Source organism: Ailuropoda melanoleuca, chromosome 1 (genome assembly GCF_002007445.2).
Source record: "Ailuropoda melanoleuca isolate Jingjing chromosome 1, ASM200744v2, whole genome shotgun sequence".
Lineage (NCBI taxonomy): Eukaryota > Metazoa > Chordata > Mammalia > Carnivora > Ursidae > Ailuropoda > Ailuropoda melanoleuca.
The window spans coordinates 166,624,539-166,643,243 of record NC_048218.1 but is presented as its reverse complement, the minus strand read 5'-3'; positions in this window follow the sequence as shown (position 1 = coordinate 166,643,243).

Genomic DNA, 18,705 nt, shown 5'->3' with positions numbered 1-18,705 from the left:
GGTTAAGTAACATTGCTGGAAATGAAAACTCTTCATCTAATAGGTATTAAGGAAGGATTCACTCTCTGTGGAGCCTAAAACATGCCATTTAATGGCCTTTATTGATATGAATTAAATCCTTCCCAAAATACAAGAGAACATTATTCCAAGAAGAGGTTTTGACCTTGAGCCAAGAGCAATAAAAGTTCTAAAATAAAAGTACTGTTTCTATCATAGATATTATTATTTGTAACAATCAGGAACCAAAGGAATAAAGACTAAATATGATTGTATAACATAGCTTTTCTCCAAATAAATTCATTTAGACCCAGGAAATTACATGTTAACATGTATAACGTAGCTACAAGAGTTTAGGTTTTGTAATATATCAATAATGATTTGGAAGAGAGGAGCTTCTTTTTGAGATAACTGAAAATTTTTCTAGGTTAACTTTTTTAATTTCAGTCTTACCATAATAAAAATGAAATACAGCTCTATTTTAAATTTTGATCAATAACTAAATGTTTCCCACCGCCGTGTGGAAGCCAACACGGTCATTGTCAATGTGCTATTTCAGTTGAAAATGTCGTGTTGCTGTGTTGCTGTGTGCTTATCAAACCTCATGGTCATAGAAATGGCAAATCAACTCTAAAAACGGTGAAAGGTTTTTGTTTTCTAAGAATTCCTAGTTATGAGTAGACTCTGGGGCTAACTTGTCTGGGTTCAAATTCCTGCTCCAAACCTTCTCAGCCAGGTGACCTTATGCCAAATCGCTAAACTTTTTTGTGCCTCATTTCCTCAAACGTAAAATGTAGATAATAACAGTAGGTACCTCAGAGATGATTAAATGTGCAATTTGAGGTGTAAGCTGTAAATTGCTCAGATCCATGCCTGGCATCACTTTATATGTATGCATGCATATATAATTTAATGAATAAATTAACTTTAATGAGTATGCAGGTGATGCTTTCAAGGTAAGGCCTAATCTCGGAAGGTGTTGACACCTGAGTATAATTAAGAGTACCTTTACGTGCATGGCAAAAAAATCATTTTTTAACTGGCCACAATGAAAAAACATATGGTCATTTTAATTTGACCAAATCACCAGAGAGCTAAGCATAAGCTGGAAGCATTTTGATCACAAAGGGCAGTTCTCTGGTGGCATATGGCAGAGGGAGTATAAGGTTGCGTTGAAGATGTGTAAATGCTGCAAAAACAGGCTTGTATCTCGAAATATTTCGATATCCAAAGGAAAAATGGTATGAAGGGCTTATTTTAGGAGGTGGCTTTAAAGAAAGCAAATAGCACGGAGGAAGAAATTAGAGCTTATATTGGTCCTGCGATGGAAACATGACTGGTAGTTTGGTGCTGGGCTCTGGCGCTGCACCCAGGAAGGAGCCTTCCGGACCCTGGGAAATGTGATGACCAGTATAGCAGGGCAGCCTGTGAACACGTGAGTGGGCTCGAAATCTTCACTCTCGACTTCCTCACCTTGCACCTATGACCGGGTGTTGGCAGCAGACGGAGCTCCTTGCTCCTGTGACAAAGCAGACTTCGAGTGGCTATGGAGCAGACGGCACATTTCTAAAAACACTCCCTCAGTGACTCTGGAGTCACCATGCCCCTCCTTGGTATATCATAAGTGACCATTTTCAAAGACAGTCACACCAAATCCAGCTGTGATGGTTTAGACTAACACCTACTTCCCAACTGTTCTTAGACTACTCACAGGGCACGAAGCATAGCTTGTGCTGACCCCCTTCTCTACCAGCCGCTCAGGGTTCAGACTGGTATTTCTTATGTTACCTTCAGTTGTTCTGTGTTTAAAGCTTGAAAAAATTCCACATAGATCCCTTTCTTAGAGAATTACTATTTACATTAGTGTTAGGGTTAGAGTTTAGGGTTCTCGTGGGCCCCTAAAAGTTGCTGTGATATCTCAATGGACAGAGCCCAGGGTGTCATCGGAATCCCAGCATTCCACATCTTGACCTCTCAGCCCCCTGGTGCCAGTTAGTCTGAAGTCCCAAGTCTCTGGGGCGTGACACAAGGTCCTGGCATCCACCCATCTTGTTTGTAAAACCCCTGATGGATAAGGACAGTCTCTTAGCAGCAAATGACATGTCTTAAACAACATGAATCTTTAGGAAACTGCCCTCCAGCCTGTTTTCCTGTATCCTTCCAAAAACTGTTGCATTCTGGCAAAAGCCCAAAAAACCAACTACCAGGACCCTAAGGAGAAGGAGTACATATGGGGTGGGTGGAAGCTTGGGGGGTGTCGCTGCTTCGGGCTTGCTTGCCTGGTTGCAGACAGTGTTACATATGGTGCTAAGTTTTATGCATAATGCATTTGTATTTTAGTTTCTCTGTACAAATAAAACAAATGTGAAACCATTGGTTTATTTTTTCCACTCTGAGAAAAGCATAGTTCCAAGAACAGTATTAAAATAGGGTAAATGAGTGGGAATTTATAGACACACGAATGTTTTAGTGAATATGGAAAAGAAAGTATTTCTATGCTGCAGGATAATAGAAATATAAAATTACAACTTATTCTATGTATGTATCAGACACCACTTTAATCCCCTCTATCCTATCCAACCATTCACCCACCCACCTATCTATTTCCTATCTAGCCAGATTCATCCTTTGATCCATTCTTCCTTCCATCCTCCCATCCACCCATCCATCCATCCATCCATCCACTCAACCAACAACAAACCAATTAACCAACAAGTCAATCAAACAATCAACCAACATTAAGTGAACACCCTCTAAGTGTTAGGCACTGTGCGAGGCTCTGGGCACCCAAAGTCAAAATAAGATCCAGTTCTTGTTCTCACTCAAGGCAGTTCAAAGACTAAGAAAACTGTTTATAGCCCAGGAATATTTACATACCCAGGGCTGTGCCGTTCATCACTGCTGTATTTCACACCTGAAAGTTCCTCTCCTTCTAGGCCTATTTCTTAGTTTTGACTAATCTCCATAATTGGCATTGTCCTAAGAATACAAACTTTTATTGCCTGAAAATGAAGAAATTCTTCTGGTAAGCATATAATTTAAATTTGAGCTTATGTAAGTATATGCATAAAATCCCAGTAAGCTGGGGTCACAGCTGTAAACTTGGACCTCCTCATAATATACTCCATCCCATCTGACATCATTCTTCTTTGGTCACCTTGCTAACTCCTATTCCCTGGGACATTCATCACTTTCTCTAGAAAGCTTTTCTTTGTGTCTGTCTTAGCTCAGACCATTCTTTCTGTAACTGTTTTTCTTTTGGCACTGTTTGATCCTAAATCCCATAGGTCTGTCTTGCTTATCACCGTATTCCTGCCTTTGGCACACCGCTTGTCTGTATTGTGTCCAATAAATATTTCTGAATGAATAAATAGATGAATAAGTAAACTGAGAGCAGGTTATTGGGGAAAATATACTTGACAGGCCACTTAGAACATAGTTTCCCCTGCAATGTATTATTTTGGCCAAGAATAGGGAGGGAGTAGTATGGTTTTACTCTACATGAGAACAGAATGCAATGACAACCATTTATTCTACAGCACGAGGCAGAGTAAATCATTATTGTAAGATGAAACAACACAGTGAGATGAGATCCATTACTGTTTCTGGTAAGCAGCTATTAGAGGAACCCTCTCATCTACAGATGCGGGAACTGAGGCCCAGAGAAGTGGAGAAGTCTGTCCTAGGTTCCCAAGCAAGTTGATGGCAAAATAGCACCACGGAATGAGGCTTCTGGAGTCTCAATCCGCTGTTCCTTCCACTTCGTCTCCCTGCCATTAGCAGCCATTTGCTTGCTTCCGTGGTCAGAGAATGACCCTGTCCAAAGCAGCTACACCTGGAAAGGGTTTGGAATCTAAGAATTACCGATGCTCTAACAAGAACTCTTGAAGTCAAGATGATTTAAAATAAATCACTAGTGACCTTAAGAAAATCAACTTGTGACATTTGGAGCTCTAGAACATCTCTCCAGAGCTTCAGATTATTACCCTTAGACTTCAAAATACGAAAAAGAAAATAACAAGAGCATGTTGGCATTTTCGAGAGATTCTGGTCCCAGTCAACATTTCCAGTGCTTCTCCAGGAGGCACACAGCTCGGGTACAAACTCTCAATGTGGTGGAGCTGGGCCGCTGAATCATTTCTCTCCATATTGGAAAGAAAGATCATAACGAAGAGAATCACTGGTATTGATTGGCAAACACTTCTAAGGTGTGAGAGAGTAAGCACATAACATTGATAGATAAAGGCACATATGCTGGGGCACCTGGGTGACTCGGCCAGTTGAGCATCTGACTCAGGATTTTGGCTCGGGTCGGGACCTCAGGGTCCTGGGATCAAGCCCCACATCCGGCTCTGCAGTCAGTGGGGAGTCTGCTTGAGGATTCTCTCTCTACCTCTCCTTCTGCCCCTCCCCATCCCACTTGCATTCTCTCCCTCTCTCAAATAAATAAAGAGATCTAAAAAAAAAAAAGAAGAAGAAGAAAGAAAGAAGAAAGAAAGAAAGAAAGAAAGAAAGAAAGAAAGAAAGAAAGAAAAAGAAAGAAAGAGGCACATATCCATCTGTTCATTGGGCTAAGACGTTGATGACCATTTTCAACACTTACTTCCCCAAAACTATGTTATGATGCTGAAGGTGATGATACTGGTAATCAAAGATTATTACACTTCCAGAGACACCATGCTCTCTACTTAACATGCCTTTACTTTATTACCCATGAGGATACTGAGCAGGGGAAACTGAGGCTTAGAAGATAAATAGTTTGCTCAGCCCCACAGCTAACTAGGGACACAGAGCTGGCTTTTGAGACTAAGATTGGTCTGGCTTGTGTGCTCACATCTTTAACCTTTACAGGATTTTTGTACTTTTCATAAAAAATTAGTCACTCGAATAGTGGTAAACATGTTTTAGTTTAATTTGGATGGGACGAACCCCTGGGATCTTCACTTCTTCCCACCCTCTCCCCCATTTCTGGCCTTGTAAAATCATCCTTCCTCATGTTTGAAATGAGCACAGAGGTACTTGTAAATCACTCTATCTTGAGGAGTATCCTGGAAGCAGGAACTCATAAATCATAAAGACGAGATGCTTACCCTTGTTTCACAAGACAACTCTTTGCATTTAAAGTGGGCACTTCGAGAAACAAACTGAGGGCCTCAGAGGGGAGGGGGGCGGGGGAATGGGATAGGCTGGTGATGGGTAGTAAGGAGGGCACGTATTGCATACGCAACTAATGAATCATCGAACTTTACATCGGAAACTGGGGATGTACTGTATGGTGACTAACATAATATAATAAAAAAAATTTAAAAAAATGGGCACTTGCCCAAAATGCCCCCACTGGGTTAAAGACAAAGCATGAGAAGTTCCCAGCACAGGGCATGATACATAATAGATGCTCCATAAATACCGGCTGGATCTGAATTTGCCCTCATATTTCCATTGTTACAATAGGGTAAGCGTGTCCTGGAGGAAGTAAGGGCTGCCCCCAAGAGCTGTTCTGAGGGTATGTGAGGCGTGGGTGTTAGGAATGGTCTGGCCAATAATGCAGTGGTTCCCAAACTCTGCCTGGAGAGCTTTAAAAATTTAGAGGCCTACTGGCCACCCTAGATCAGTTAAATCAGAATGTCTGGGGGTGGAAGCTAGGTATCGACATTTTAAAAAAATGCCCAAGTGGCTCCAGTGTGCATGTGCCAAGGGAAATTGCTTCAAAAACCACTAAGGGTTGCAGTGGGATTGGCGCTGCTGGTTTGGAAAAGGGGCAACTGTACCTGATTTGCCTTAGCGACAGAGGGAGGAGGCAGAGGAAAGATGTTGACATGTGGCTGCAAATTTGATTTGCCCCGTGTATTCTACTGTGTGATGGCTCCTTTCGTCTCCTCTTTTCTCTTCCTCCTGGTCTCTTCCTCTTGTTGCTGCCCCATTGGCTGCTTGGTTTCTACCTGTAGCAGTAAAATCTAAAGAATTCCGAATGCAGGATATATATACATGCTTCTAGAGGCTCCTGCTATGCTACCTGTGAGTTTACTGCAGGTTTGTTCCTGCTTTCTTCTGGCTATCTGTGAGCTTGGCATGCAGGGAAGGGGAGGAAGGGTGAGCTGAACCCGCCTGGGCTGCAGGCTGATGTCACACCTGGCTAGCAGGTGTGTGTGGCTGTCCCAGCAGAGCGCGCACTTGCTGCTGTGGGCTGCTTGGTGAGGTGGGGTCCACTCCTGGAGCTGACTGATTGACCTCAGAAAGGAATTCTTTGTTCCATCTCCCAATGCACAATTAACCAGATGCTTTGTGTCCTGAGCCAATGGGGGCCTTTGCAGCTGATCCAGAATGGTCTCACCTAACAAAGGACTGGAGTTGGGGTGAATTGGAAAAGTTTGATCTGTGTGGGGAGAAGGACTAGCTAGGATCACCTTGGGCTGATTTCTCTAGGGTGACATTTCCCCTTGCAATGGAAAACAGAAAATGAAAGCTCCAAATTACATGAGAAACCAGATGAGGGGGGAGCGCCATAAGAGAAAGGGCATTAGGACCACGTGAAAAAGAAGGGAGGATAAAAAGCACAGAAAGGAAGAAATATGGCAATTCTTCCAAAAAGCCTGCAAGTCTTTGAAAAGACATGTGAGAAAAACAACAATGCGTGGACCTGAGCCTTTCAGAGCCCTCCAAGGGGGAGAACCTGACCCCGATCCACCACGTTCCTGGCAAGGGGCTTGGCTATGGGGAGAGACGCAGGATTCCGCGGAAAACCTGAAACCACATGAAAAGAAACAGAGAATGTCTCTCCCAGCTTAGTGTAACTTAATTCAAAAGCAGGGGAGACTTTTTTTGTGAAAGAATCACCGTTTAATTCAAGGCAACAGAGTTCTTAACCGGTTGAATTTCACCAGTGTGTCTTCTGGGCCTGACATCTGTCTGTTCCTGAATTCTGATACCTTGTCATGCCCCTGGATCGTTACACAAAGAACTCTGCAGATGAGATAGGCAAAGGGGAAGGCCAAAGCAAAACGACTTATCTTCTTGGGTGTATTTGCCAGACTAAAAGCACATCCTTTCATATCCAAGTGATTGAGGGAAACTAAGACTTCTGATAGGGGACATTTGATAAATATTTTGATTTCATTGAAAAGTCTCCTGCTTATGACACATGCACTTGTTTTTTTCATCCTGACTGCTATGATCTTGGCCAAGTAACCTGATGTCTTAGGCCCTCAGTTTCCTTACTCCCAAAATGAGGATTTTGCTGAGACCACACTTTCCATCTTCAAATGTTCCACAGACATTAACTTCAGCACGAGCTCTACAGATGCCCTTGAAAAGTTAAAGGTTAGGGATGGGGCAAGACGAGTAACCAGATAGTTATATAATACTAAAGCCACAGGAGAACAGAGATGGGACAGCTAACATCAGAATCTTATGTGATGCATGTGAGTGTGTGTGTGTATGTGTGTGTGTGTGTGTTATAACATCAGCTAGAGTGGCAATTCCCTTAGTAAACTAATTATTTAGTGGTGTCATTTGCCTCATAGTTCAGAGACTCAAAAAGAACCAATACATCCCATCACTTCTAGAATCCTCACCATCTAAAAATAAATGGAGCTTATGCTTCCATTTTATCCAGCGAAGACCCCGTAATCACAGCCCGTGGAAACAAGCACCCACTGTATCCGCACACCATGGGGAAAGTTTGAAGTTAAACACAAATGAAAAAATAGGCACCGTCTTTTGGGACGTAAAATACAGCAGGCTGGACTCTGAAAGGTTAACAGTGGGTCTACGAGTAGAACACACTAAAATTGTTAATAAAAAAAAAGAGAGAGAGTGGGCAATTGCCACGGTAGCATTACTACCATTTGTTTGTAAACCTTAGGCAGAGTAATGTGTGTGATTTTTAAAATACGTGCTGATTCACGAGCAGAGCCTATGGAGCTAGAGGCAAGCATCACATTAGAATAACCCCAGCACGGAGAGGAAGGCTGGGTCCCCAAGAACGGCTGCACAATTCATCGGTGTTGGGGCGTCTTGCTCCCCCGGCCACCCAGCTGACTTCCCACGTACTCAGCTGGAACCATGCACTGCCCTTTAGGACTTCCAGCGCTTCAAAACCTGCCCCTTTGAACACTTGGTTTCTCCTCATAATTACTTCTTGTGTTTCCCTCCTGACGCTCATTTAAATGCTAAGTAAGGGGAGAGAGTTCTCCAAGGTGAGAGACTGACGGTTGTAACCTGGAGCTACCTCAGAGTGAAAATTAAAATCAATGACACCCCATGTGGGTATAATTATAGTAACTTAATGAGTAGGAACGTGAAACGATCGTCTTCTGGGAAACAGATATACTCTGTGATGTGAGCGGGTGTGACATGCACTGCTCGGCCCTTGTCAGGTCTTCCTATGGTTCTGTTCTGAGATCCGCTCAGGCGGGTCTGCAGGAGTGGGAAGAGCTTAGAGAAGGTCTCGGGTGCTAAGAATGTTGGGAGTGGCCCTCTCCGAGGAGGGACAGTCCCGTTATTACTCAGCTTCCTAGACAGAGGTGGCTGCTGGCGCTGAGTGTGTGGCAGTTTCAGGGGCATGCGTGATTTGACAGGAGGGCACTGCACTATTATTGCTGAGGCTAGGCCAGGATGGGCAGCCGGGAGGAGGCCCATGGTCAGCCCAGGAAGGGCTCCAACAGTGGCACTGGCCGCAGTCACTGCTTTGCGGGAGGTCTTTGAACCCCGGGCCGCATCTCGGGCTCCTGAGCCAGACCGTCACGAGTACTAGGGTCCTGGGTGGCTATTCCACAGCCCAGAATAATCAAATAACACACTAGGATTGAAAATGTTCGAATGTGCCCTTAATGAGCCCAAAGTCTGCCAAATATTCTGGAGCAAGAGGTGTGCCAGTGTTGCCTCTGTGTGACTGTGGCGTGAGTGAGTCGGGTTGGGTGTGACTCTGGAGAAACTGGGCAGGCTGTGGAGCACTGTCTACAGCACCGTGAGTACACTGGACAGGAGTCTGCACCCTCCCCCGGCCCCCACCTTGTCTGCATTCTTGAAATCATCTAACCAGTGTTTCACAAAAGTGTCCTGCAGACCATCTGAAGAATGTATCCTATTTCTGGCTCCCTTCTCACATCTATAAATCAGAGTAGAGGTAGGCGAAGGGAGGCAGGAATTGACATTTTAAACAAACATGCCTTGTGATGTTCATGCACAGTAAGGTTGAGACTCGTCCCCATGGAGTGCACATAGTCAGCTGGTAACTCGGGGCACACACGGGCACAGGGAAACTTCACTTTTCCCAGAGTTTGCTCTCAGTCCAGAAGGGCCCTTCCTCTGTCCCTCTATCCTTCTCTCCCCAATCCTCTCCCTTTGGTATCTACTATGGTCTAGGCCAGGCATTGTGGGGCTGCAGGAAATGAACGATGAATAAGACATGGGCCTTGACTTCAAGGAGCAAATACTTGGTTTAGTTGAGGAGACAGATGTCTGAACAAACAATCACAAAACACTATGATATAAGTTGTAGTATAGGTAGGTGCAAAGTGTTCCAGGAACAGGATAGAAAAAGGCTTAAATTTAGAGGGTGTATGGGAGGTACTCCAAGATCAAGGTCAGAAAAGTCTTCAAAGAGAAAGTGACATTGCGATAGACACTGAAGGAAGAACAAGAATTTGTTAGATTGAGAAAGAAGAAAAAGGCATTTAAAAAGCGTACGACCAGAGTCACATGAGTTTGAAACATAACTGGGGACAAGTCTGACATGGCCCCCAAATAGCCATTATTATGATAGAGTTTTATTATGATGGGTTTGGGTTCTACCCTGAGACCTGCAGAATGGATTCATTCTTCTGAAGATTCTTCTCAGCTACCCCAAAGTTTAGTTGAGATGGGAAAATGTTCAGTGGTCTTGTTTGAGCATATGGCTGCCCTTGCTCTTCTTAATGTGGGGTGAAATGTGGGGGTGGGCAGAGAAAGGCTGGGGCAGCATGCAGTCAGGGGAACCCATGAAACCTGGCTCCCATGTGGGCTGGGGGTGAAGCAAAGCCCTCAGACAAGGTGTCAGGTTATCCTCTATACTCTCCCAGGTGAAATGCATTGTTTGGATCCAACAGCTATTGAATAACACTTGCCCCCCCCCCCCCCCCCCCGTTCCTGACACTTGCTCACCACAGGCATGGTTTAGCTGAACGTTTGAGCTTTTAAAAATAATACTTGTAAGATGGATATCAGAAAGTGGACTAGGAACAACGGTCCCCATTCAAAAACTGGAATCCCACAGTTCCTGCCGTGAGGGGAAAAGCCACACACAGATATTAAAAAGGAAGTCAGGAATCTGTGTTTTCCCTCTGGTTTTGCCGCCAGCCAGCTGGCTGACTTTGGGCAAGTCTTTTACCTTTCTGCATGTCCTCAAATGTGAAGTGACTAGATAATCTCTAAGGCCCCATCTAGCTTTGAATTTATTTTTCAAACTGCAGTCTCTAATTGGCATTATTATGATTATTGTTATTACTAATTCTGCCTTACTAGTCAAATACTGAGAATTTGTAGAAGGCAGTCCTGGGACATCGTGAAGACAGCTGCTATGTTGCTGCTTATTATCACATCTTATAACAGTATAATTAAATTATAGTATACGTTAATGTTTTAGTGGTGTGCTAGAATTGGCTCAAAATATGTGCATCTCTTCCTAGGTTGATTCAGTGATATCATGCTGGAAGCATGAAATCAGCCACGGCAGGCGTATGAACACAACGCAAATAGGCAAATATCAGGATTCCTTCTCCTCTCCCGGAGGGAGAAAATTCCTGGTGGTCAAACCTTTAGCAGCATAACACAGGTTATGGTGTTTCTAAAAGGATCCATAAAATTACTTTTTAGAAATCAAATAATATTTTAAGTATCCATGTTTGGATCATGATTTTAATAATTTTTTTAAAGCTGGCTATTTAAAAAATACACTGAAGGTTTTTTTTTTTAAGTCAGGATTGTTAACATACGATTTACATGCAGTAAAATTCACTCATGTGAAGTACACAGTTCTGTGAGTTTTGACCAATGGGCACAGTCATGTACCCATCATCATAGAGTAACTGCACTGCTTTGTCCCGTCTGAAGTTGGCAGGGCCATGTGACTTCCTTTGGCCAATGAAATGGAACAAGTGACCAGCATCCCTTTCAGACAAGCTGGAAGCAGCAATCACAGATAAAGGGGGGTACTGGGCATATACTGTGATGGGTATGGAACATGAGTAAGAAATAAATGTTTGACGCTTTAAGCCATTGTTATTTGGAACTTGTTTGTTAATACATCCTAACCCAGATCATTCCCACTGAGACAGCGATGCCTGTGTGAATGGCAAAGCAGGTAAATTAGTCGGCTAAAATATACTGCAAATAAAAAAATCTCTCTGAGCATACTGTGCAGAGTCCTTCTTGAAAAAAACTCTCAAACTACCTCCTCTGGGTTCATTTCCAGACCTTCCCTTCCAGTATTCTGTCCATCCTGAGTATTCGAACTCCTTGAACATATCACTACCAGCACTACCCCTTACTGAGCATCTGCCGTGCGCCCCACACTGTTCTCAACACTTCGTGGTTATCTCATCTGAAGGACATCTTTGCTCCCCGTTTCCTCTACTTAGCACGCCCGTCTCCCCTTTCTGTGTCTGAAAACATCCTACTTATCCTCTGTGATACAGGTGACATGTCATCTCCTTTTTGAAGTGTCCCTAACCCTCTCTCTAATGTTTCTTCTCTACTAAGCTCCCAAAGCACTTCGTGCACAATGTATATGTGCCGTTATTATTTGTCTACTGTGGTTTCCCCACCCTGTCACCACAATGGACTATTGCAGTGCTTATAGAGGGTGGGATTTCAGGCCAGGATGGAAGCAGTGAGTAAGGGCAACATTCTGCGTGGGCAGGGAACCTTAAGTTCCCTGGAATGAGGAACCTTATTCCTTAAGGAATAAGCTGTGATTGCATTTTAGACCAAAGGCCCAAGTTTTTAAAAATTGCACAGAACCTTCTTAAAATACTTCATTAATGGATGGATTTGTATTTAGCCTGGGTAGATCTCTCTATCAAATCTAAACTGACCACCAAAAACCCTGACACGACCTGGTTAGGTTTTCACATTGGGGTTAGCATGATAGTCTCTGTTTCTCCAATGTCAGGGGGCTCCTGTCACAGAAGCAAGATGTTTGAAAATGCCTCTAGGTGCTCACGCTAATTTATCTGGTTAAAGAGCTTTGTGGGTGGGATCCTAACTCTATCTCACAGCTGGAGAGGCTGTGCTCTAGCTCCTCTTCCCATGGGACAAGTGGTGTCCTCCCTCCAGGGTAACATTTCTTGGGTCCCAAGGTCCCCTGGTGCTGAGAGCTTATGTTCCCAGATAATTCCTGTAAACAGCTGGCATCCAAATCCAGACTGCCTGGTGCCAAAGTAGCTTCATTATCTCCCCACTAACAAAATTGCTCTCACACTTGCCCCATGAAAAGGGACATAAATGGGGCTGGGGCTATGTTCCTGCCCCTGGAACACAAGTCCAGCCAGCGATGTCTCAGTGGGCCTTTCCATCTTCTCTTATCTGGCTGAACCTGGCTTTCACGGCTTCTTCTTTTCCTGTAAAGCCTATTCCAAGGCCTAACTTATATTGTGTGATGTTGTGGAATTCACCCCTAACCTTGGTGGATGACAACTGGCAACTCAGGATGGACCCATCTTGCAAAATAATACCCCTCCAAAAATTGAATAATACTGCCAACAGCCAGCTAGCATTTTATAATCTGCAAACCATGATCAGATGTATCAATTTGTCATCCCCTCAAGCTTGTCACAGGAGCTAGAGATAGCTTGATTCTCTATTTTAGAGGTGAGGACCTGAGGCTGAGAGGGCACGAAGCCTTGCCCCAGGTCACACAGCAAATATGCAGTGGACTCAGTTTGAGAACCAAGGTTTTCTGACTTCACACCTCACTGCTCTTGCTCTCTGGTGACACAATGACTGTGACCACCAGTGCCATCTACTCTTTCACTCTTCCCGTAAAATGTTCCATGGTATTGACAATTTGGCTTTATATCGAATTACGTCTACACAGGAGAGCACGCACCAGCCAACCATGGGCGGTCTTGCAGAGAAAGAGGAAATACCTTTCTCCCTCAACAAAGACAACAAATAAAGAACACTTTCAGGAAAATCTAAGAAGAAGTCCATAGGGTAAGATTTCTGTGTGCCACCTGATCTGGCTGATGACAATTCAGCAACCACAGAGGCACACAGTCATTTTCAAAGACAAAGGAAGCAGGAGAGTATAGTATAGTGCAGGTCTAGTGCCCAGTGGGACCAAGGAGAGGCAAGTGAGGGGCAAAATTTGAGGGCCACTCACTCTCAAGTGCTGACCTTGCATCTGCACAATCCTATGAGTGAGCACCTCCTTCAGTTTTGTGCCCTGCCCCCCTCCTGCGCCCCCCCTCCGCCTCACCCGAGTCCCAGCCTGGGTATACCAAGTCTCCTCATCCCAGAGCTAATGGTCTGTCAGATCCTGAGGGCCAATGTTGAAGGCTGTATCTCCAGAATGAGATCAGAAGAAAACTAGAAATAACATTGTCTTGCCCAGACAGGATCAGCTACATAATTTGTCAGCCCAGCGCCAACTGAAAATGTGTACCCTTTTTTCAAAATGATTAAGAATTTCAAGAAGGTGACAGCGGTAATTTAAACCAAGTGAGGGCCTTCCAAGCCCCAGGCTCTGGGGGGCTGCACAGGCCTGACAGCCACGAAGCCAGCCCTGTGCCCACATGTCCTACCTAACTGCCCTGCTGTCCTCCACTGGAGACGTGGCCCTCCTGGTGAGGTTTCCTCCTGTGGCCAGATTCAGCTATGAGCCCACATCCAGTTGCCTAGGAGATGACCTCTAAGAAATCTATGGAGATATCTCATCAGTAGCCACTGAGATTGTACCCGGATGGGATACAGAAGGCCCGAGTCCTGGGTGTGGTCCTGTCTCACACACACTGACTGGCTTATAAGACCCTGGGCCAATCACGGAATGACTTTACACCTAAGTTTCCCCTTTGGATTGGCTTATAACTTTGAACTTTCAGGCTACGGACTCCCAGAGGTTAATGATTACTCTATGTGCTTGGAGAATTATCTATATTTAGAATAAATACAGCCCCCCTCAAAGTATTTGTCTCTTCCTCTTATAAATGACCAGTTAAAAATAAGGCAAATATGTTGTGGGTAATAAAAACACAAATTCATTTAAAAACTTTGAAATAACAGTAGCTCTTTATCAACTATTTTTTCAACCAGTGGATTTTTTAAAAAAAGATTTTATTTATTTGAGAGAGAGAGGAGGGAGAGGGAGAGAGAATCTGAAGCAGACTCCAAGCTGAGCTCAGAGCCAGAAGCAGGGCTCAATCCCACGACTGCTTTTTTTTGTTTTTTTAAGATTTTATTTATTTATTTGAGAGAGAGAGAGAGAGTTAATCAGTGAATTTTTTAAAAAAGCACTAAAGTGTAATTCTGGAGGCTTCTGTACTACTGTACCTATCTCACCATGGACTGGTAATAAATGGTTCTTAGATAGACACCTGTCTGCCTATCACACTTTTTTTTAAAGATTTTATTTATTTATTTGAGAGAGAGAGTGAGCGTGAGCGTGCATGAGTGGGAGTAGGGACGGGCAGAGGGAGAGGGAGAAGCAGGCTCCTTGCTGAGCAGGGAACCCTACACGGTGCTCGATCCTGGCACCCCGGGATCATGACCTGAGCTGAAGGCAGACACTTAACTGACTGAGCCACCCAGGTGCCCTATGCCCACCACACTTTAACCAGGGTATTACTCTGGGGTCTTGATACAATTACAAGCTCACAATCAATCCAGAACCTTATCTGCCTTGATTTCATTTATGTATTGAGTAACTACTTACTGAGTACCTATCCTGTTCCAGGCATTGTTCTCAGAACTGGGGACACAGTGAACATAATAGACAAAAATCTCTGCCCTTATGGAAATTATCTTGTCCTGCAGTGAGACAGACATTAAACAAGTAAGTGAATATATGTAAATATATATAAATACATATTAATTATAAATAATATATACTCACATATTCATATTTCATATATAAAATATCATATATGATATATATTTTTATATGATGAATATAAATTTATATTAAATATATATTTATATATTAAACATATTGTATTAATTTGTGTATATATTTATGTGAGTATTAATACAATTAATATAAATAAAATATATAAATATATAAAATAACTATAAATATATATAAAATAAATATAAATCTATAAATCTATAAAATAAAGCAGAGAAGGAGACGGCTGAGCCACGAATCTCTGCCTAGTTATCTAAAGCCTCAGTGGGTTCCTTTCCTTCCAGTCCTCTGCCATCGCTTTGTTGATTCTCTCTGCTTCGGGCTCTTCCCCCCCAACCCCAGTTCAGTAACCTGTACGATTAATCACCTGCCTCTGCTTGCATGGATACAGAAAAAGTGGGGGGCCTCTTGCTTCTCTCTCTCGCTTACTGTGGTACACAAATTAATAAATTATGTAAACAGTGTTCGTTCGATGAATTCGTCTGTATTAGCATTCTGTGGCCGCTGCAACACATGAGTACAGGTTTGGTGGCTGAAAGCAAGGCCAGTTTATTCTCATAGCTCTGGAGGCCAGAGTCTGAAATCAGTTTCTCTGGGCTAAAATCAGGGGCTGTGTTCCCTTTGAAGCCTTTAGGAGAGAATTTGTTCCTTGCCTTTTCCAGCTTCTGGGGGTTGCTGATCTCCCTCAGCTTGGGGCTGCACCATTCCAACTTCTTCCGATCTCCCCGGGGCTCCATCTTCACACTGAGGTCCCCTGTGTGCCCGTCTCTACATTCCCTTCTGTCTCTCTCATAGAAAGACATTGGTGTAGTACTTAGGGGCCATCTGGATAACCCAGAATAATCTCATCTCAAGATCCTTAATTTAATCACACCTACAAAGGCGCTTTGCCAAATTAACATTTACAGGTTGCAGGGATGAACACCTGCTATCTTTGGAGCCCCCTTATTTCACCTGGCACAACGTCCTTAACCACTCACTCACATTCTGCTCCCTCCTGCGGGGTTTCAAGGTGGGGACACATGATTGGTGCTAACAGCATGTGCGCTGCAAACAGACAAAACAAACCTTCCTGTTTGCTTTAAAGATATCCATCAAGCAGAAGTAAAATGTACACCCTAAATTTCTTTTTCTATTTATTTATTTATTTGAGAGAGAGAGAGAGAGAGGGTGGGGGGGGAGCAGAGGGAGAGGGAGAGGAAGAGAAACTCAAGCAGATTCTCCACTGAGTGCAGACACCAATGTGGGGCTTGATCCCACAGCCCACGAGATCATGACCTGAGCCAAAACCAAGAGTCAGATGCTCAATCGACTGCATCACCCAGGCGCCCCTACACCCTGAATTTCTTAAACTTCTACCATATCCCCTGGGGAAGATCCTGGAAGCCACTTCATGAAACTCAGAGTGGAATACTGACTAACCACAAATTGAGCTTGGCCCTCAATCATTTTCTCTGGAGGAAGAGGAAAGGAAGTGATATCAACGTGTCCCAAGAGTGGTTTTCTTTAGAGCGGGATAAACACTAGGTTACCACCCACCTGGAGTCCTTTTCTCGTTGCCTGGCCTTTGCCCAAACTGTTGCACATGCCAGGAATGTCTGTGTTGCTGCCCTATGTAGCCCAGCTGGAGCTCTCCCTGCACCCAGCGCTGGTTCCTCAGGGCCTCCCCACCACACGATCCATCACAGCCAGTGTTTATTTGGGTTCACTGCGTGTCAGGTACTGCGTTCAACACGCTGCAGAGCTCCGTAAGTGATTCAGAATGAATGTAAGTAGTCTTGTTCATTCTAGGCCAAGGGCCAGACACTGCAAAGTGCCCGTGGTAAGTGCGTTAGGGTTTGCAAACCATATGGTCTCTGTCCTGTCAGGAGTATTCAGCTCTGCCATTGTAGGATGAAAATGGCCAGTGTCTATACTGAAATCATAGTCTATACAGCTGGCTGTGGCTGTGTTCCAGTAAAACTTTATTTATAAGACAAAGTTTATTTATTCCTGCTCCAGGCCCAAAGAATGGCTTCTTATTCCCACCATAAGAAGTTGAAACATTTTTATTGATTTAAGGACAACTTCAGATTTGCTTTCCATTATTACCTCTCCAAACCAGGTTTTCTGACACTTGGATTATTTTTCAGATGCTGAGTTTACGTAATTCTAATAAAACTTAATTATTTAGAGACCCCATTTTTCCTATAGTTCTCAAGTTGTCTCCGAACTCCCTGTGTAAATAAGGGGGTAAAATTTCATCTTTCCTACCTGGGTTGATTCTGCTAAGCTTGTCGCCACAAAAAACCTATTTTTGCAAAGTTATCAAGTGCCTCTTGTAGTATGAAGCTCCCATGTGTTCACTTCCAGGGCCCAGACTGATTTGTAAATCAGAAAAGTACTGTAAAAAATGGTGGTCCCCAGTACTTTAACAAACTTAGCATTTCTGATTTATGAATCACCAGTCCAGGCCCTGTGCCAGAAGTTAGGACTGATTCCTGTCCTCAAGAAGTTTATAGTCAGGTTGGTAATAACAGAAGTTAGTGGGCAATTATAATATAATTATATTTCTACAATCTGTACTTATATATAATGTCATATATAAACATAATGTAAATTATATAATTATAAATTATATAACATGTTACCTATAAAATATATAATTATATATAATTTGTAGAGTCATAAAAATGGCTACGGCAGCGAAGGTGCAGTGTGCTCCAAGAGCCCAGAAACCTCCCTGACTTTCCCAAACAAATAATGGGTCACCTGAGACCTGAAGGATGGGAAGGAGAGAGCCAAAAGAGTGAGTCCGGCANACATAATGTAAATTATGTAATTATAAATTATATAACATGTTACCTATAAAATATATAATTATATATAATTTGTAGAGTCATAAAAATGGCTACGGCAGGGAAGGTGCAGTGTGCTCCAAGAGCCCAGAAACCTCCCTGACTTTCCCAAACAAATAATGGGTCACCTGAGACCTGAAGGATGGGAAGGAGAGAGCCAAGCAGTAAGAGTGAGTCCGGCACAGTGTTTGAGACAGAGGGAACAGGTGTCGCGAAGACTTGGAGGTGAATTAGAGGGTGACCCAGCACATGAGGATGACTGGAAATTAGAAGGACAAGGAGTGAGGCAGATGGGGGGCTGGTGAAGGACAGCTGGAAGCAGAGGAGTGGCATGGTAAGATACATAAACGCGGGGCGCCTGGGTGGCACAGCGGTTAAGCGTCTGCCTTCGGCTCAGGGCGTGATCCCGGCGTTATGGGATCGAGTCCCACATCAGGCTCCTCCGCTATGAGCGCTTCTTCCTCTCCCACTCCCCCTGCTTGTGTTCCCTCTCTCGCTGGCTGTCTCTGTCAAATGAATAAATAAAAAATCTTTAAAAAAAAAAAAGATACATAAACGCAAAGGTACAAACTAATACAATAATTATGATAAAGCGGTTGTGTGCTTCTTTAAGAGAGTTCGAAAGTCCTCAGGGGGCTCGCTCTAGATCATGTCTGATCTGTAACACCAACAATGTGCTTCTAAGGAATTACTTCTTAGCACTAAAATCAAAGGGTCCAATTTGAGGCTGATATTGTGACTTTCTGAGAGGATCAGAAGCAGGTAATGTTT